The 20,904-nt window shown below is 47.4% G+C and overlaps 1 protein-coding gene and 1 long non-coding RNA gene across 2 annotated transcripts in view; one reads left to right on the top strand and one right to left on the bottom strand.

Annotated features, from left to right (window-relative positions):
* LOC121818043 (uncharacterized) overlaps window positions 1-20,904 on the top strand; it is a 124,984-nt gene that overhangs the window by 39,452 nt on the left and 64,628 nt on the right. The window lies entirely within an intron of this gene.
* The window catches only part of PSD3 (pleckstrin and Sec7 domain containing 3), a 590,582-nt gene that overhangs the window by 531,374 nt on the left and 38,304 nt on the right, over window positions 1-20,904 (bottom strand). Inside the window, exon 2 of the mRNA XM_042241260.2 lies at window positions 13,979-14,024. The gene's annotated coding sequence lies outside the window, so the exon portion shown is untranslated. The remainder of the gene's footprint in view (window positions 1-13,978; window positions 14,025-20,904) is intronic.

The raw sequence follows: 20,904 nt of genomic DNA, 5'->3' as shown, positions 1-20,904 counted from the left end.
CCACCGGGCCGCCTCTTGTCTTTAATTCCACTGGAATGTTTCTTGTAATAGAGTGAAGAGATAGTGAAGCATTTCTTAGATTCAAGTCTTCATCAAAAGCTAGAAAAAGACAGACTGAGAGGGTTGCAAGGCTCAGAAAAAATGAGAAGAAGCACATTTCTTTGCAGAAGCTTATGTTTATGTGTTTTCTATGCAAACAAGTCTATCTGTATTCAAAGCATGTCCTAAGATGCCTTTATGAAACAAGCCCAGCCTGAATATTGTGACCCGACTCCACATGTCAGACAATGGTAGCGATATTATGCCAGCATCTCCTCATCTATTATTTCTCCTGCCCTCTCTACTTAGCAGGATAGGAACTGCTTTTACAATCATTGCATCCCTTTGTAACCCTGAAGCTCTTTATCACAACATTTTGTAGTGTTATATAATCAGTTTCAAGGTAGTTGCTCAGTCGTGTCCGACTCTTTGTGACCCCATGACTGTAGCCCACCAGGCTCCTCTGTCCATGGGATTCTCCAGGCAAGAATACTGGCGTGGGTTGCCATTCCCGTCTCTAGGGGATCTTCCCGATCTAGGGATAGAACTGGAGTCTTCCGCATTGCAAGCAGATTCTTTACTCTCTGAACCACCCTAGCATAGTGGTACATAATAAGTTCCAAGTTTCTCCAACTTAAGTGTGAATGCCTTACTTTTTTTTTTTTTTAAATTATTTTTGCCTCACCACACGGCGTGTGGGATCTTAGCTCTCTAACCAGTGCCCCCTGAAGTAGAAGCTTGCAGTCCTAACCATGGACCACCAGGGAAATTCCTGAACTGCTTATTTTTAATCTCCCCACATTTCCAGCCTTAGGTTCCAGTTCATGTTAGGGAATATGAATTGAACGACCCAAAGGACAGACAGATGTCCACTATGTGCTGTAGGAAGTCACTCGTGCAAGATGTAAAAATCGATTCAGAGTATGAGATCAAGTATGAAGTCCAGAGGCCAGTCAGCCCGCATTTCCTCCTGATTAGCCTTGAGTACTTTCCTTGCGGGCCATGCGCTCTACCTTTACTTAATGGCATTTAAACACATTCCCAAACACCCGGGCTACAAACGTGGTTATCTTGGGTCCTCTCTCTGCTGTACCATCCACGTTAATTTAGCTACTGCCTGCCACGCGTTCTCCTCTGAGATGGCTCTGCAGTCTGTCACATTTTCCATCCTCACTGTCAAATATCATTGCAATAATTTTTAAACTTTTCTTTTTCTTGTCTTTTCCCTGGTTCCAGGCATTTTTGTGGTAAGACTCCTCGCCGTAAGCAGTTTTGCAGTACAACTAATTGGCCGTAAGACAAATTTGATACAAAAGAGAAGGCCATAATAAAAAATATTAAAAGGACATAATAAACCATGAAAAATTAACAACAAAATTTTAGACTTTATTATGAAAATATAGAATTATGAAAAATATTTGAATACATTTAAAATACATAGATTCAAGGTTATAGTTGAATTGGGGTATATCTTAGAGAAAGCAATGATTCTTCCTCAAATTTGATCATTAAGGATTCAGGATCTAGTGTTAGACATAATTTCTTTACCACATAAAAAAATCTGCTGCAAGTCTCTGCAGATTTATTTTTCTGGGCTCCAAAATCACTGCAGATGGTGACTGCAGCCATGAAATTAAAAGATGCTTGCTCCTTGGAAGGAAAGTTATGACCAACCTAGATAGCATATTCAAAAGCAGAGACATTACTTTGCCAACAAAGGTCCGTCTAGTCAAGGCTATGGTTTTTCCAGTGGTCATGTATGGATGCAAGAGTTGGACTGTGAAGAAAGCTGAGTGCCGAGAAATTGATGCTTTTGAACTGTGGTGTTGGAGAAGACTCTTGAGAGTCCCTTGGACTGTAAGGAGATCCAACCAGTCCATTCTAAAGGAGATCAGTCCTGGGTGTTCATTGGAAGGAATAATGTTGAGGCTAAAACTCCAATACTTTGGCCACCTGACACAGAGAGCTGACTCATTTGAAAAGACCCTAATGCTGGGAAAGATTGAAGGCGGGAGGAAAAGGGGACGACAGAGGATAAGATGGTTGGATGGCATCATCGACTTGATGGACATGGGGTTGGGTGGACTCCGGGAGTTGGTGATGGACAGGGAGGCCTGGCGTGCTGCAGTTCATGGGGTCGCAAACGGTTGGACACGACTGAGCGACTGAACTGAACTGAACTGAAAACAAACAGGGACGCTATTTCTCATCAGTACATGGAACATATATAACTGCTAGAACATATCTGGGCTACACTGAAGTGTTTAGTCACCTACCCAGTCTATGTCATTGTTGTTTAGTCGCTAAGTCATGTCTGACTCTTTTGCGACCCCATGGGATGGAGGCTCCTCCATCCATGGGATTCTCCAGGCAAGAATACTGGAGTGGGTTGCCATGCCCTCCTCCAGGCGAATCTTCTGACCCAGGGTTTGAACCCACCTCTCCTGCATTGGCAGTCAGATTCCTTACCACTGAGCCACCTGGGAAGCCCCATTTCACTAAATCATCTAAGTCACATTCTGTGCCAAATGCCAAAATTCCATCTACATCACATTCTACATTATCAAATAGCAAAAAAGTTCATATTTTCCAGAAATTTACACTCATCGGGAATCACATAACCCTCTTTCTTCTGAGTGAGGAGGAGGACCTTGGTTCTTCTTTTGCCTCCAACTTCTAATATTGTTACTGTTGATAAATTTTGTGAAAAGCAGAGGAGAGAACAGGCAGGTCTATCTAAATCGGCCACAGGATCAGTCAGTCTTGAAGACCGTTGTGAATCACCAGTCGAATCCTTTATATCGTCTTTTACGGCACTGAAATCAAACTGTGAACCAGTTGCTTTATCTTTTAGAGCAAAATTGTCCTGCAGCCAGTTAGCGACACTGCCTGCAGCAGAAATGCTTATGGTGAAAATATCAGATGTGCTTTCCCCCACCCCGCTGCATTCTTTATGTGGAATACATATTTACATACAAACAGACGGTATAAATGCTTCTCTAGTTCCTGTCCTCTCCTATCATCTGATCAAGTTCAAAGCTCTTACCACAGCACCTTCAAGAGCTGGGCCCTTGTTTATCCCTTTTTCAGCCTCAATTTTTATATTGCATGTGTGTGTGCTCGTCATGTCCAACTCTTTGCAACACCGTGGACTGCAGCCTGCCAGGCTCCTCTGTCCTTGGGATTTCCCAGGCAAGCATAACTGGAGTGGGTTGCCATTTCCTTCTCTAGGGGATCTTCCCAGCTCAGGGACAGAACCCATGTCTCCTGCATTGGCAGGCGAATTTTGATACTATCGTACTCTATTCAGACCCCACTCATTCATTCATGATTTTCACAAATTTTTATTGAACATCTATGATATGCTGAGTGTTCTCGTAGGTTCTGAAGACACAGCAGTGAACACAACAAACGAAAACGTCTAGTCTTCTGGAGCGTCTATTCTGGGGATGGGTCGGAGGTGGCAGAAAATAAACTAAACAGGTAGAATATAGAATGTTTGAAAGTTATATGTGCTATGAGAAAATAAAAAATAAGTGGATGGGGTGTAAGAGGAGAGATGGCAATTTCGTGTAAGAGGATTAGGGTCATTGACTACAAACTGGAGGGAGAGAAGTGTGCCTGGGGGAGGCTGGAGGGGAGTGGGCAGGGGGGACGTCGAGGTGGGGAGGAGAGATGGGGGAGAGTGTCAGAGCACTTAGGGTCTTGGGCAGCCACACGAGGACTTCAGCATTTACCCAGTGAAATGAGGATCACCGGGGTGGCCTGGGCTGTCTCAACATGACCCGTCTTAGCATTTACACGGATCGATCATCCAGTTCACTCGGCTGAGAACAGACTGAAGGCTCTGCAGCAGTCCATGGGTCACAGAGAGTCAGACTCAGCTTGACGGAACAACAAAACCTGCGGTAGACTTGGATGAGTCTGGAAGCAACACAGCTGGTAAGACGTGATAGGGTTCTATCCGTGATCCTTTCAGTGGAGCCAAAAGGATTTGCTGAGACTCTGCAGATGAGGTGGGGTGGGCTTCCCTGGCGGCTCAGATGGTAAAGCATCTGCCCTCAATGCGGGAGACCTGGGTTCGATCCCTGGGTCGGGAAGATCCCCTGGAGACAGAAATGGCAACCCACTCCAGTACTCTTGCCTGGAAAATTCCATGGACAGAGGAACCTTGTAAACTACAGTCCACGGGGTTGCAAAGAGTCGGGCACGACTGAGCGACGTCACTTCACTTCACTTCTGGAGATGAGGTACAGAAAGGATTCAGTAGAGACACGGAAATATGTCCATGGGGTCACAAAGAGTCGGGCCCGACTGAGTGATGAACACAACAGGTGCGAGACACTCCCTGGGGGCCTGTTGAAGAGGCAGCCCGAGGTGTGCCCCTTCACACAGGAATAGTGCCGTTCTCACCTTTCCAACCTGACCTCATGGATTCTGCACTTGTTTAAATGCACTTTCTTTTTGGCCTGTACTGTGCCAATGGCACTCCACTCCAGCACTCTTGCCTGGAAAATCCCATGGACGGAGGAGCCTGGTGGGCTGCAGTCCATGGGGTCGCTAAGAGTCAGGCACGACTGAGCAACTTCACTTTCACTTTTCACTTTCATGCATCAGAGAAGGAAATGGCAACCCACTCCAGTGTTCTTGCCTGGAAAATCCCAGAGACAGAGGAGCCTAGTGGGCTGCCGTCTATGGGGTCGCACAGAGTCGGACATGACTGAAGTGACTTAGCAGCAGCAGCAGCAGTGCCTCTTATTGCCTTGCATTGTAATTATCGTTATCTTTTCTCTTCCTTTCATTTCGCTATCCTGCTACTCATTCTCAGCATAATGCCTGATACAAAATAAATAATCAGGAAAAGTCCACCGAATAATTCAAGTCTCTCGGGGCCATTGGCCCCTACGTTCAGTTGTTAGATTTCCTGATACTCGCTGCTATTTTTTTCTCTCCCACAAAAAGAGCCGTTTGGCACACATCATTTTGATCAATGTGAATTAAATCCTACATTTGTTGGTGTGCTTTTTCATATTCCCTTGGGCATGCGATGTATCCAGCATGAGTAATATCTGGCACACAGAATCTCTAACAGCTTCCTTTTTTTATTAGATCAATGATCGAGTTCTTGAGAAAGGGACTGTTTGGAAAGGGAATGCCCCAATTCCTTGAAAATGGTGCTGACAAGGAGGCATGGCAGTATAAACCATGAGCAATGGATTTGGTGTGGGGGTCCTCGAAGCCTTATGCATGGAAAATTGGAACCACCGTGTAGTATCTTTTTGGCAGCCAGTGAGTTAGTAATGATAGCTTGGCCTCTGAATATTGGATGCATTTATTGTGTCTTCCTTTAGTGTTTGGCATGTTTTGAAAGGAACGTAAAGTAAAAGACTCATTTTCACAAATTCCACCCCACACCTCTCCCCCTTTACCAGCCCGCCAGTCCTTCTCTGCATTTCCTGTTTGTCAGAGCTTAGCCTTAACATATGTTTATGTCTATCCTTCTTCTCTCTCTTTTTTTTTTTTTTTTTACATAAATGGGCCCCTGCTGCATTATTTTTTCTGTCACATGGATCAGGAAGATCTGCTGGGAAAGGATAAGCTACCCACTTCAGTATTCTTGGGCTTCCCTGGTGGCTTAGAGGGTAAAGAATCTGCCTGCAATGCAGGAGACCTGGGTTCGATCCCTGGGTTGGGAAGATCCCCTGGAGAAGGGGAAAGGCTACCCACTCCAGTATTCTCGCCTGGAGAACTCTATGGACTATACAGTCCATGGGGTCTGAAAGAGTCAGACACGACTGAGTGACTTTCACTTCACTGCATTATTTTTTTTGTTATGTAGTTTTATTTAATTTAATGTATCTTAAGCTTGTTTATGGAGAAGGTGATGGCACCCCACTCCAGTACTCTTGCCTGGAAAATCCTATGGACAGAGGAGCCTGGTGGGCTGCAGTCCATGGAGTCGCACAGAGTCGGACACGACTGAGCGACTTCACTTTCACTTTTCACTTTCATGCATTGGAGAAGGAAATGGCAACCCACTCCAGTGTTCTTACCTGGAGAACCCCAGGGACGGGGAACCTGGTGGGCTGCTGTCTATGGGGTTGCACAGAGTCGGACACGACTGAAGCGACTTAGCAGCAGCAGCAGCAGCAGCAAGCTTGTTTAAAAAGTTACAGCATGTAACAATAACATACAATTATAACATACAAATCAGTATACTTTTTTTCTCCTTAGCACTTCCATAACATCCCACTGTATACATGGGCCATAATCTAAGACTACTGTTGAGTCATGGGCCATAATTCTACTGTTGCGTATTCATGGTTGGATGGTTGCCATAAAAAAATGCTACAGTGAATAACTTGGTGAACGTATACACACATATATATACACCTGTATATACATATACATCATTATTGTTAAGTACAGTATGTGTTTGTATACACTATGTATTTGTATGTATATGTATATATAAGGTATATGTGTGTATATATACACAAAGCTGTTCATACATAGGCTCCATGCTAATTATCTGTAGGATACTTTTTAAAAGGGCATTTGCTGTTACGATTTTTGATGTGTAATTGACAAGTCTGAGAAACCCAGCAGGATACACTGGTGTCCACAAACCTGGGCTGTGCAAAATTTAATCAAGTCCCAGTTTCCATTATCAAAGCCTCATTAACCAAGCCATCCACGCTCACTTTGCAATTGCTGGCTGGCCAAAAGGCAAGTAGCAGATGTCGACCTTGCAGAGGTTCACTTAATAGAGCTGAGCTTGATTCAGACTCAGTCACTGCTCCTGGTCGTCAGAGGGGCCAGCAGGATCGCAGGGGTGACCTCCCGCGTACACTGCCAGCTCCATGCTCAGGCCTGACTCACACCTTTGCCCTGAAAGGCTCTGCTGTGGGTTTGCTCCAGGGTGGAGCAGGGATGTGACTCACCCGCTGACTCAGCCCCCACTGTGCCCCCAGACCTGCTGATGGAACTTCCGTGCGAGGAGTCAACTCCGTCCCACCCTGCTCGCCAGCAAGTTGGTAAAGAGTCACAGCCTAGGATGGCCTTTCACCGGGCAAAATGCAGCTCATCCCTGCGAGTCTCCATCCCCACCTCCCCACAACCCCACTACCCAGCTCCCTAATGGTACTTTAAATGCAGAGGGGTCATTTAAGTATAACCCATCAAGCCTGGATGCGTAATATTGTGACTACAGATTTCAGTTTAGTCTGTGTGCTCAATTGTGTGTGCTGTGTGTGCTAAGTCGCTTCACTCGTGTCCAACTCTGAAACTCCACGGACTGTAGCCTGCCTGGCTCCTCTGTCCATGGGATTCTCCAGGCAAGAATACTGGAGAGGGTTGCCATGCCCTCCTCCAGGGGACCTTCCCAACCCAGGGATCAAACCTGAGCCTCTTACACCTCCTGCATTTGCAGGCGGGTTCGTTCCCACGTGCACCACCTGGAAGCCCCACGTGCTTAATTACAGGGATATGATTTATCTGTAGATAAATCCACCAGCATGAGTGCAGTTTGAGCCTCTTTGCTTCTTAGCAGGAAGACAATAGCTTCGCACAGTCTGGCATAGAGCAGACTTCAGGTTTGAGGCGGTTCTTTGTCCTCTGCTAAAGCCCCACACTTCTTGCCGCTCCAGAGTCACTCCTTCGTGCGCTCTGGTGGACAGGGTTCTGAACGGTACGAGATAAATTCCATGCTGCCAGTTTCTGGTCCTTTGGATTCTTTTGCTTTCTCCCTTCTTTCAGGAGATGCTGCTGTTTCTCCCCAAACTGTCCTTTTCTCCTCAAGTTCCTTGTGGAGTCGGCATCTGCATGAAATCAGTGTCTGGTCTGTGTTTGTTCAGACCTTTCTGTCTCGCCAGAGACTTTTCTGGGACTGGCTCTTTTTGTGGTGGGAGAGGCTACTTCTCTGCCACTCAGGAAACTTCATTAGTAAGCTAGGAAAGACTAGCTTTTAGGTGCAAGCATCAGAGAGTGTTTTCCCTACACACCCACACTCACACTGAAATGGGCCCTCTCCATGTCAAATATCATTTCTGCAATTTAAAAGCCACGTGAGACTGGCAGGAGGGTCCCCTCAGCACCTTCCCTCCTGAATCTGGCGCTGCGTCCTGGCCTGTGGTTTGGGGTATTAGCAGATGGGAGCCGATACGCTTGAGGAAAAGTGAAACAGGAGGAAGCGTGTTTCTTTCCCCATCTGGGTAACATGTTGTTGCAGGTGGGGCTGGAAGAAGATGGCTCTGATCCTCTCCCTCGGGTGATGCTCATTCTGAGCCATGGCTTTAATTTTCGTTTCCTAAACTCTTCCCAGTTGGCCAGTGAAAAGCACAATATACCATTTGCAGGAATCATTTTTTAAAATTTCATTCCCACTTCTCCAATCCACCCTTTGAAAGTGCAGCTTGTCAAAGAGAAGCAAGAGCACGGCTGTGCTCTACCCCAGCACGCAGCAACGCTTGCTGCCGCACGGAAGCTCAGTTTCGGGGAAGAAGGTCTGCGTGGGAGCCTGGATCTCAGGAGGAGACCCCACTGCAGCCTGGAGGAGGTGAGTTAGCCTCTCCTGCCCACCACCCCTGCCCCCAGGCGCGTCTTGAAATGGAGCAGTACCCCGCAGTCCTTGCCCTTCATGTTTCCCACCTGCCTTTTGTCTGTGGAAACATGTTAGCCAAAGAATACGTTTAATCAGAGAAGTGAGAACAGGCAAAACCAAAGGAAAACAATCAAAGGAGACCAAATAATAAGTTTACTCATTAAGCAAAATCAAGGACATTTAGTTCCTTCTCAAGGACCACAGATAACATTCTGAGCTGCATCCGGTGAGCTGTCATAGCTGCTGAACACGTGGAGGAGGATAAGTACATGATGACCGCCCTGCAGGTGTGACAGCGGCTGCCACAATTCCAAGAACTGGCCTCAAGGAAATGGGAACAAACTGACCCCGGAACTAAAGATCAACTGTACTTAAGACCATTAAGATGACGCCGATCAAACCACTGGGGACCAATTTCAAGATGGCTGGCAGAGCTCACCATGCTGTTTCAGCACGTAGCCCCCTCCCTCCGTCTATAAAACCTCTTGTCCACCGATCAGTGGCGGGAGTCGGCCTTTGAACAGGCATCCCTCCTACCCAGCCCCCCTCATACCGGTTGCTAGCATCCAAAATAAAACAAAAGTTCCTTCCCACCAATCTGGCCTCTTTAATGCCTTTTGAGTGGCGAGCAGCTGGACCCCACTCTCAGTTACTATCTGAAGGCAGAAGGCCAGCTCGGGCCTTCTCCCAGCCCCTTCTAGCTTACGATCCAAGCACTTAGTTAATTTGTGATTTCGCTCATCCTCCCAAGAAAAAGAAAGAAGCACAAATAAGTGATTACCCAAGTCCCAAGAGGTGCAGAAGATTGCACTAATGGAAAATCTGCTCTAAGTCAATGATGTAACCAGACCAGATGACCGTCCAAGCCCAGGGATTCCTGGAGTACCCGGCTCTCACTCAGAAACGACGGCCCGAGAGAGGGAGTGTGAGCTCATGTCCAGGGTGCTCAGCATAGCACCGGGAACATAGGCACCAAGAGGTGAGAGCTGCTGGCAGAAGTCACACTTGTGTTGTTCACTGTCTGTAGAAACTCCCTGGTGATGTCATAGTCACGTAGGTCATCTGTCTGTGAGGTTTCCATGGAGCAAACAGGAGCATGCTGCTGCTGCTGCTGCTAAGCCGCTTCAGTCATGTCCGACTCTGTGCAACCCCAGAGACGGCAGCCCACCAGGCTCCCTCGCCCCTGGGATTCTCCAGGCAAGAACACTGGAGTGGGTTGCCATTTCCTTCTCCAATGAAAGTGAAAAGTGAAAGTGAAGTTGCTCAGTCGTCTCTGACCCTCAGCGACCCCATGGACTGCAGCCCACCAGGCTCCTCCATCCACGGGATTTGCCAGGCAAGAGTACTGGAGTGGGGTGCCATTGCCTTCTCCGAAACAGGAACATACTTTGAATTTAATGTTATATTGTATCTTTCCATGCTGATGCCTCATTTGAGCTCCTAAAGCATGGTCTAATTTTACTGTAAATAAAAAGTTTAGCATCATGCTTACTCGGGAGAACGGAACAGTCTAGTAAGAAGAGTATGGACTTCATTCAGGTCTGCCTGGAGTTCTTCCTGGCTGCAGGAAGTCAGGACCTCGTAGTTAGACAGTGTCACCTTGGAAGCAGAGATGTGTTCCAGAATCCTGGGAAGGAAAGCTCCGTTTGTGCTTCTGCCTGAGATGCCCGACCAAATCCACTGGTGACTCTTGACCAGGTAGCTGCTCTGCAACCTCAAAGAATGTGGAAGGCTTGGCTTGGGTGGTGCCTCAACCCAAAGGTGTAGAGCCCTGAATCTGACCCTAACTCTTCCCGAGGCAGGGTTCTTTCCGTCTTGTTTGTGACTCCCTGTCTGCCCAGCACTGCCTCGCTGCCGCCTCCCTGCCAGGGTGACCTGCGAACTTCAGGCTCAGCCCTGCGAGGATGCAAGCCCACCAGCGTCACAGCTGGTGGTCCACTCAGAGCTCCACACTCAAGCGAGTGGGCTCTGGAGCTGGTGTGCTGCCCGGGGTCCATGACATGGGCTGCAAGGGGCAGAACCGATGCTTCTAGAATGCTCGTGGAGTGAGGGCCCCCCACTTCAGTCCTCATCCAGGGTAAGTCCATCTGCCCTGCTTTGTCCTGGGGGTCCCTTCAGTCAGCTGAGCCCATCACCTCTCACCCAATACCTGCTAGTCTCTTCCTCCCAGGTGGGTACCATTCCTGTGAGAGCTCCTACCTCCCTGGTGTCTGCTCTTTACCCCCAAGGCTGGTCCTTGAACCAACCTGGATAAACTCCCTGATTCTGAAAACCCTGGCTTCCTCAAGGCTCCAGGAGCTCCCCAAGGCAGACCTCATTCTGGGTCAAACTGCTGGACTTGTGAGTCAGGCCTGCCTGGCAGCTCTGCCTGGTCTGGCCCCAGCATCTCCTGACCCTCTGCCCTCACCCCAGGCCCCTCGGTCTTCCTCCTCATCTCACGGGGACCTGTTAACCTCAACCCCACTTCTAGTCCTTCGCAGGAGCTGAGCCTCTGCCCTTGTGCTCTCCCCTCTAATTTCACCCAAGTTGTTCCTTCTTAGGAGAAGGCAATGGCAACCCACTCCAGTACTCTTGCCTGGCAAATCCCATGGGCAGAGGAGTCCATGGGGTCATCAAGAGTTGGACATGACTGAGCGACTTCACTTTCACTTTTCACTTTCATGCATTGGAGAAGGAAATAGCAACCCACTTCAGTGTTCTTGCCTGGAGAATCCCAGGGGCGGGGCAGCCTGGTGGGCTGCTGTCTATGGGGTCGCACAGAGTCGGACACAACTGAAGTGACTCAGCAGCAGCAGCAGCAGCAGCTCCTTCTTATCAAGCACATCTCAGCTTACATGTCGCTTTTTCACAAAGACCTTCCCTGATGACCCCAGTCCCTGTCTCATCCTTCTTTTCAAGATCTCTCCAGAGTCTTTACCACTCACTGACGTGCTCACATTTATCTTCATTATTCTGTGTGTCTTTGAATGTCTCTGGTCCTACAGTTTAAGCTCCGTGCGAGCAGGAACTCACTTGCTCAGCCTCTGCTGCGTCTCAGCACCTGGGACATCTCTTGGTCCATTATGGAGCTGCTCAGCGAACACTTAGGCAATGAATGAGTAGTAACTACTTCAACACATGGTTAAAATTCTCCCTTCTCACTTTTAAAACCTGATTTATCACGAATAAAGCAAAATCACTTTCCAAGGCATTCTCCATTAGCTCTCTGCCCTCTCCCCCATCTTTCCCTTGGCTGGGCCCGAGGCCTCCCACGCAGGCCAGAGCTGGGACAGAGACCTGGGCAGGGGAGCTGGGCAGTCAGGCGGAGGCGCTGCTGGATCAGTGGGTGGGGGTCCAAGCGGTGTGCCAGGCTGGGGGCAAAATGCTGGGAAACTGAGTCCTGCCCACTGTGAGGGCAGGAATGGGAGACAAGCTGGGTTGGCCTGAACCGTGAGAGAAAGAGACTCCACGGCCCCCCCTGGAATGAGAGGCTTAGCTGAAAACTGTTTGCAAGAGGGCTAGAAAGCCAGGCTGCCCTTAGGAAGTAGTGGCTCTGAGAAGAGCCCCTCTCAGATCTCATACGGATGCTCCAAACACACAGCCCATACACCCAGGACCATAGTGACCACCAGCCCACACGCCCAGGACCATAGTGACCATCAGTTGACACGCCCAGGACCCTGGTCCGGAGTAGGGAGTGAAGTGTAGACAGTGCACAGAGTGTCCAGGGAACTGGAAACTAGATTCAGGGGCCTTCAGATGAAATCTAATGCATCTGCTATTCAATATAATTCTGATTCCTAACAATGATATAAACTTTGCATCCTCCGGGACATTTACTCTTGCTTGATCCCATAGCAACATTATCTTGCTTGATCCCATAGCAACCTCACAGGAAGCAGAGCAAATAACATCATCCTCACTGTTGAGAAAATGGAAACTCTGAGTGGTTATGAAATTGACCGCAATGCCATACGTGTCATCAGATTCTCTCACAGGCTCGGTAGGTTCAGCTGAAGCTGAGAAACTGCTCTTTCTAAGCGTTCACTTTGAGTAACTTATATTAACCCCAAGTCCTTTCTGTAAGGTTGTAATTATTTATTTTATAAAAAGAATCTTAATTTATCAAAAGAATATGATATGACTTATTTAAATAGCAAACTCCTTTCAAGGCCCACTAAAATGGCTTAAACTATCTTTCCTGATGTATGGTACATTTAAATGATCAGATCTATCGTGTGAATTAAATAAGCAAACTGGAAGATGTAAGGAATTCCCAGAAATCAACAAGAAAAGGCAGACAAAATAAAAATGGACCAAACCTTTTACTAGCTGTCACGGAAAAGGACAGAAGCCAAGCAAACGTCTGCTTGGGAAGCAAAGCTGGCCCCCCTCTCCACGTCCTCCTGGACTCACGGCTGCCCGCAGGGGCCAGGGCTCCCTGGCCGCGCCGTCTAAGGACGCGCTGAGATTTTGCCTGTGGAGCGCTAACAGAAGGGATCTGCGCAGTTTCTGCCTTACTTGCCAATAAGAAAACTGCTTTCCCAGAAATTCTCTAATTTTTTCCCCCAAAGTTAGTATGTGGCAACTGCCCAACTTCAGCCACTGGGACGAGGAGGATGACCTAAGCAATGGCAACGTGACAACGGGGAGGACCCCTGACCAAGCACGGGGCAGGGCCCCCAACCCACCAGCCTGACCGCCCACGCAAGGTGCTGACGCAAGAGAGAACTGGACCCGGGCCTCTTTGTTCCATCAGCTCACCTTCACCCTGAATAACACAAAGTTCCACCCAACTAGTGGTCTGGGAAATTCAGATGGAAAGGAGATGCCATCTCTTACCCTAAAGTTAGCAACATTTTAAAGTTCGATGATACTAAATATTGGCAAGACGCTGGGAAATAGGAAACCCACGTATAGTTCTGCCAGGAGCGTAAATTGGTACAACCATTCAGAACACCATTTGTCAATATTACTGATGTGGAAAATGAGCACCTTACAGCCTTCACTTCCCTTCTAAGCACAGTGAACTTGCATATGAAGACCATCCCTGCGGTGGTTCCAACCTCACTTTCATTAGCAAAACTGAGAACACTCTGACAGTCCAGGAATAAGGGACAGATAAGTTGCGATACCTTCACACAACTGAGCACAATCGACTTTAAACTGGATACGCTGTGTCCACATGCGTCAGCATGAATAAACTTCAAAATCGTGGAATACCGAAGAGGAAAAAAGGTGAAGAATATGTACAATGTGATAGCACTTGGGAAAACAGAGTATGCAAAGCATAACAGAGTATGGCTTTGACTACATATTTGTGGTAAGAATATAAAAGTGTGATGGAAGAATACTTACCAGACTCTTGATGTGGCTGTCTCTGGAGAAGGAAGGTAAGTTGGATCTGTGGAGAGAAACAAGGAGGTTTCAACACTGTTCACAGCGTTTTATTTCTTGTGTGAAAAGATGTCATGCAAAAATAACTTGTGAACTTTTAAATAAAAATTAAAATTCTACATCTAATTTTCAGGATTATGCTTTTTGCACAAAGCACCCTGCATGTGTGTCTTCCTGGTGATGAAAAAATAGAGTGTCTCTCAGGAAGAGCCACCCAGAGGTCAGGCTTTATCTAGCTTTTGAGAACACCCGGTTCATTTGGGCTGGGAGAAAACTCTGGGCCTTCTGCTTAGTGCCTCACTCAGCAGCTAGTGTCCTCAAATCATGTCTGACATTCCCTATGCAATAGGAGGGCTTCCCGGGTCGCTCAGCTGGTAGAGAATTTGCCTACAATGCAGAAGACCCTGGTTGGATTCCTGGGTCAGGAAGATCCCCTGGAGAAGGGATAGGCTACCCACTCCTATATTCTTGGGCTTCCTTGGTGGTTGTGTATGGATATGAAACTTGGACCATAAAGAAAGCTGAGCACCAAAGAATTAATGCTTTTGAACTGTGGTGCTGGAGAAGACTCTTGAGAGTCCCTTGGTCTGTAAGGAGATCAAAACAGTCAATCCTAAAGGCAATCAACCCTGAATATTCATTGGAAGGACTAATGCTGAAGCTGAAGATTCAATACTTTGGCCACCTGATTCAAAGAGCTGACTCATTAGAAAAGACCCTGATGCTGGGAAAGATTGAAGAGGGGAGGAGAAGGGGAAGACAGAGGATGAGATGGTTGGATGGCATCACTGACTTGATGGACGTGAGTTTGAGCAAGCTCTGGGAGTTGGTGATGGACAGGGAATCCTGGTGTGCTGCAGTCCGTAGGGTCACAAAAAATCAGACAAGACTGAATGACTGAACTGAATTGATGCAATAAGAAGCTTCCGGCCTCTTTTCCAAGAAGATAACATCTTTCACAGCGGTCAGAACACCTACATTTACCTCCACACTCCTGTGGTCAGCAAAAGTTTGATTCTCACTTGTGTAAAAATAGACCTGGTTTAAAGGGTTTACAACGCAGCCTGGAGGCTCCCTGTGGTTTGAGCGCCCATAACCCCCAGGAACTGGGAATCACATCCTCTGGCCTACAATGGGACATGAGATGCGCGGTGGGGAGGGCGTTTGCCTTCCATTCTGTCATGAATATTCTGGGCTTTTGATCTTCTAACCGTAGTACCAGGTGACTTATTTCTCGTTAATCACACACAAATCAACCCTTGGAATGATTATTGTCGAATAATTTTCCTTTTTTGTTATAAAAGGTAAAACATATTACTGCAGAAAAGAAGATAAAATCAGCCATTCATAATTTCATGACCATTAACAGTTCAATGAATAACTTTTCAGATTGTTTTATTTTTTCTAAAATAATATTTAGCTATATATATACACCAGTTTAGCCTTTTTCACTAAAGATTCTATCATTAACTTATTTCCATGTCATTACATTTTCTCCACAGGTGCATTTTTATAGTCACATAGCATTATACAGGGAGAAGGCAATGGCCCCACTCCAGTACTCTTGCCTGGAAAATCCCGTGGACAGAGGAGCCTGGTGGGCTGCAGTCTATGGGGCTGCACAGAGTCGGACACGACTGAAGCGACTTAGCAGCAGCAGCAGCAGCAGTATATAGGGCTTCCCTAGTGGCTCAGAGGTAAAGAAGCAGCCTGCAGTGCAGGAGATGAGGGTTTGGTCCCTGAGTCTGGAAGATCCCCTGGAGGAGGGCATGGCAACCCACTCCAGGGCATGGCAACCTGGAGAATCCCACAGACAGAGGAGCCTGGCAGGCTACAGTCCATGGGGTTGCAAAGAGTCGGACATGACTGATGCAACTTAGTATACACCCATGCACAGCATTATAACTTTTCCTGAATATCAGTTTATTTCAGGAATAAACAACCTGCAGGCTGAACTCTGCCCAGGGTCTGTTTTCTGGGGAACCCACCCTGTGAAGCTGGTATCAGCAGTGGGCTGACAGAGAGCATGGGGTTTGGGAACTGGTTCGCGTGCTACCTGGCTGGCAAAGACCACCCCTCGTTGGTGGTAAATTAAGCACCAACAGCCCTTGCCACAAAGTGGCTCTCGATGGTGGACTGACTAGTGTCTCCAAAGATTCATGTGCACCTAGAACTTCAGAACAGGACCTTGTTTAAAAATAGTGTCTTTGCAGATGGAATTAGCTAAGGACCTCAAAATAAGATTTGGGATTGGCCTTAAATCCGGTGATTAGAATCCTTGCCAAGGGGAGAGGGGAGACACAGCAACAGGGAGACATAAGGAAGAAGGCATGTGAGATGGAGGCAGAGGCTGCAGTCGTGTAGCCAGAGGCCAGGACGCCAGGAGCCACGAGAAGCAGCGAGAGGTGAGGGAGGGTCTTCCCCAAGCCCTTGGCGGAAGCACGGTCTGCTGACACCTAGATTTCAGACTTCTGGCCTCCAGTACCGTGAGATAATGCACATTTGTGGTGTAACCATTCCAGTTTGTCATCACTGCCCAGGGAAACTAGTCTCGTTGGGGAAATTTTGCCAGGGACTATGGAGATGGTGGAAGGTGCCAGAAGTGTGACAAGTTTTGGGGCAAAAGCAACTACAATAGTGGAATTCAATAGCTGAGCTCAGCTGACCCTCTGGAAAAGGTCATGAAAGCCTGTGAGCAGTTTATAGTGATTGAGAGTCAGAGAAGCCAGAGGCCATCTTTACAGCAACAATGGCCCCCCCTCCCCACCACCACCCTGCCATGAAGGGCAGCATCGCACCTCACCCCGCTTGTAGGGAGTGCAGAGACCTCCACCCGCAGGACACAAGTGCCATCAGACCTCACCGCCACCTCCTGACCCCTCATCCTATAACTGTGACTACGTTTCAGCATAGCTCAGCCCTGAGGATACAGCGTGAACCTGCGTCGCTCACCGTCCTGAGGTTTCACGGGACCATGGCTCCCGGGAGCTGCCCCTAAGGGCCTCCCTACAAACCTCCCTCCTGGGGCAAGGTCTCCATCTGTGAAACCCTACCTAAGACTGTGCGTACTGGTCCATGGAGTCTGGGTACTCACATAACTCTTCACGCTTTTAAGCAAGTTTCCATGTGTTAAAAAGGGAGAGAGGGAGGCGAGCGTGGTGAAACTGACACCTGTGAATCCATCTGGCAGATGGACAGTTTCAAGGGCCCCACAGCCAACACCTGCACCCTCTGTGCCACAGGTCAGTTTATCAGTGACCTGAAGAACAGCTGACCCATAAGAGCTCTGTGCGCGCTTACAGTTGGCTGATTGAAAGCCTGCTCGCGTGCCTGCTAAGTCGTTCAGTCAGGTCTGACTTTTTCCAGCCCTATAGACTGTAGCCCGCCAGGCTCCTCTGTCCTTGGGATTCTCCAGGCAAGAATACTGGTGTGGGTTGCCATGCCCTCCTCCAGAGGATCTTCCCAACTCAGGGACCGAACCTGCATCTCCTTCAACTCCTGCATTGCAGGCAGATTCTTTACCACTGAGCCACAGGGGAAACCTGTTTGAAAGCCTGCTTGACACTAAAAGTAGGCTTTGCACACCAGGGTCCTCTTGCGTGTCGGAAACAAAGGGCTCTCAGGAGAGTTCAGGTCTACAAAGGCACATTCATGCTTGGAGATTTATGGGCTTAGCTTTTTCAATTAGGTCATCTCTCATCTGTAGGTTGCAGATCAGGAGCACTGAGAACACGCAGGTGAGGTCATGGGACATTTATCAGGATTGATGACAATTTCTGGGGTCCCAGGGAACCACTCCAAGGGAGGCCCTGGATTTAAAGTCCATTCGATGCGCGTCTTCCCTGTGAGATGATCTGGGGCTGGAGGGAGAGTTAAATCATTCCTTAAGACAACAGAAAACAAGTTCTCACAGTGCTGTGACCCCGGGGAGAACTAGCAGTGAGACTTCTATTTCAAGCTGAAAGGCTCTGGCAACGCTGAAGTCCAGTTAAGAAAGTTCAGCAGTGTTGGCATGAAAGAAGCTTAAGACCTAAGGCAAACTGACTTCGTTCTGTAAAACCACCAAGAAGGTAAAAAAACAACCCAGAGAATGGGAGAAAATAATTCCAAATCCCTTATCTGATGAGGGATTGGTATTCAGAATACACAAAGAACTCTTGGAACTCAAGAATAAAGAAATAAAAAACCTAATTAAAATGAGTCTTTGAATAGATCATTCTCCAAAGGAGATATACAAACAGCCAATAAACTCATGGAAAGGTGTTCAACATCCTTGGCCTCTAAGAAAATGCAGATCAAAACCATTAGGATGCCAAGTTCAGGAAAGATAATTATGAGTGTCCATGAGGATGGGAGAAATTAAGAGCCCTGTACACCACCACCAAAAACGTAAGTTAGTGCAGTTGTTCAGGGAAACAGTTTGCAGTTCTTCAAAAGTTTAAACATTGAGCTACCATACAACCCAGCAACCCCTCCTTGGTATGTAATCAAGAGAAATGACAGCATGTGTCCACACAAAAGTCTACACACAGTGTTCACAGTAGCCCCCAAAGTGGAACCAACTTAAGCATCTATCAACCCATGAATGGATAAACAACGTGTGCTCCATCCATACAATGGAATATTATTTAGCCACAAAAAATGTGAAGTACTGATATATGCTACCACATGCATGAGCCTTGATTAAAGAAGCCGGAAGCAAAACACAACAGATCATAGGATTCCATTTCTGGGAAATGTCCAGAATCTAATGAGACCGAAGGCAGATTTGTGGTTGCCGTGAGTTGAGAGATGACTGACGTGAGAGACGGCTAATGAGTAGGGGTTTCTTTCTGAAGTGACGAAACGGTCTAAATTTATATTGTGATGATGGTTGCACAATTCTTGCAATATATTAAAGCCACTGAATTCTACAATTTAAATGGGTGAATTTTATGGTATACGAATTAAATCTCCATAAAAATGTTTAAAAACGTTAATGGGCTTCATTTCATCTATTTCTTCTCTTGGGTGGGAAGGAGCTACTCAGTCGTGGGAAAGCCTGCGTGTCAGTCTACAGCTGAGCGGTCTTTTACGTCCTCAGGGTATATTTTCCGTTCAGCCTAGAGCCGCATGTGGATGGGAAGTTCATGGGAAAAGCCTTGTCAGGGCTGTCTGGGTGGTAGCTTTGCTGCAGCAGGAACTTCTCCTGCAGATCCGCTTCTGTCCCATTCCATGTTCCTGGTGTCTTTGTGGTAGGTCACATTGTTTTTCAGCAGATACCCCCTCTCGCCTCCAAGTCTGACCTACCTCGCTCCTTCCCCATGCCAGGAGAAGTGTATTTCCCAGGGAACTGGGTTTGCCTGGCTGGTTCGCTTCGTCTAATGGAGTGGGGGAAGCAGTGGCTCCTGCTCATCCCAAGTGGATGTTTGAAGAATCACGGGGATTTCCCACAGGCCTCTGACGACTACACCTTCCAGGCAGTGTCTTCCTCAGCCCGAGTCCATCAGACGGAGGTTGTGGGGCAGAACAGAAGCCAATAGCAGCCTGACTGCCCGTGACTCCAAGGGAGAAATAAGTGCTGGAAGTTGCCGGTGTTTTCCTTACACACCGTTATCACAGTGAAACCTGACTGATACAATCATTACTTCATTCACTCAGAAAACATATTTAGAGCACTGCCATGCATTGGATTTTGTGTGTGTGTGTTTTTAATGAACAAGACCATCTTTTCTCTTTACATCTAAAAGGTAAACTGGAAAAAGACACCAACAAAACACAAAATGTGTGGTCAGCAATACAGGAAACACAAAATACAAGGGCTGTCGTGCAGAAAGAGATCATTTCTGACTCAGAGGAATCACAACATCTAGAAGGGACGAACATTTCCATAATCAGTTATTTCAGGAGAAGAAAGCCCAGTCGTATACAAAGTGTGCTCCTCCCTGGATGCTACTGCAGACGAAGAGCAGCTGGAATTCTCAAGACTTCCCCAGATGTGCCCTTTGCCCTGGCTGCGAAGTGGACAAGCCTCTGGCGCTGACATCATTCTCGGAGCGGAAGGAAGTGGGCAGGGAGATCGTGAACTGACTGGAGCAACCCTGCAGGGACAGCTTTAGTTGAAACTGACTAAATTTTCTAGATTTGGGAAGAATGGGGCGCTGAGATAGACTTGACTTTCAATTATAGGAAAATATAGGCAGTTAGGTTTCTGGGCCCTGTGTGTCACACTGCACAAAGGAAGGGAACAGCTCCACCAAACGAGCGTAATCTTAGAGAGCCAGGGGCTTGGGTTCCCGACCAGATGTCTTGCCCCCCTTAGATAACTATTCCATTTGCTAAAAAAAGGCCGACAAGTTTTCCATATGCGGTGCGATGACCAAGTGCCAAGGAGAAACATCAAACCCCAAAGAAAAATCAACACCCTTGCTTTTTTCCATATTGAAGCCTTGCTTTGGAAATGAGGAATTTCCTCCCAAACATCTCTACGAAAACATCTCTACCCAGACACTCCGCTTTTTTAAAAAGAAACCCTGAATGCACCTTTATCACAGTATGCTGAGCCAGGCCACACACACCCGGTGAAATTGCACAGACGCTTTTGACAGTCTGAATTTTAACTTTGACTTCAGAACATTTTCATGAAATCAAAATAATAGGAAAGCATGCTCTCTGGTTTCTTTCAGTTGATTCTAGGATAATCTCTAGGTCTCCAGGAGGTTTCAGTACAATCTTGCATTAACAGGTTTAGGAGATTGATTTTGGCATCTGTAGCAGCTCCAGAGGGAGCCCCCGGGTGACACTGGGTCTGCTCTGGGCTGTCCCAGGAGTTCCCTGGGGCTCCAGGCCACTCCCCTCCTGCCTCTCGAGCTCATTCCTCATCTTTAAAATGCGTGGGCTCTGGGTGA

This window comes from Ovis aries, chromosome 26 (genome assembly GCF_016772045.2).
Source record: "Ovis aries strain OAR_USU_Benz2616 breed Rambouillet chromosome 26, ARS-UI_Ramb_v3.0, whole genome shotgun sequence".
In the NCBI taxonomy this organism is placed as follows: Eukaryota; Metazoa; Chordata; class Mammalia; order Artiodactyla; family Bovidae; genus Ovis; species Ovis aries.
Note: the sequence above shows the minus strand (reverse complement) of the source record. Positions and strands in the feature narration are given on the sequence as shown.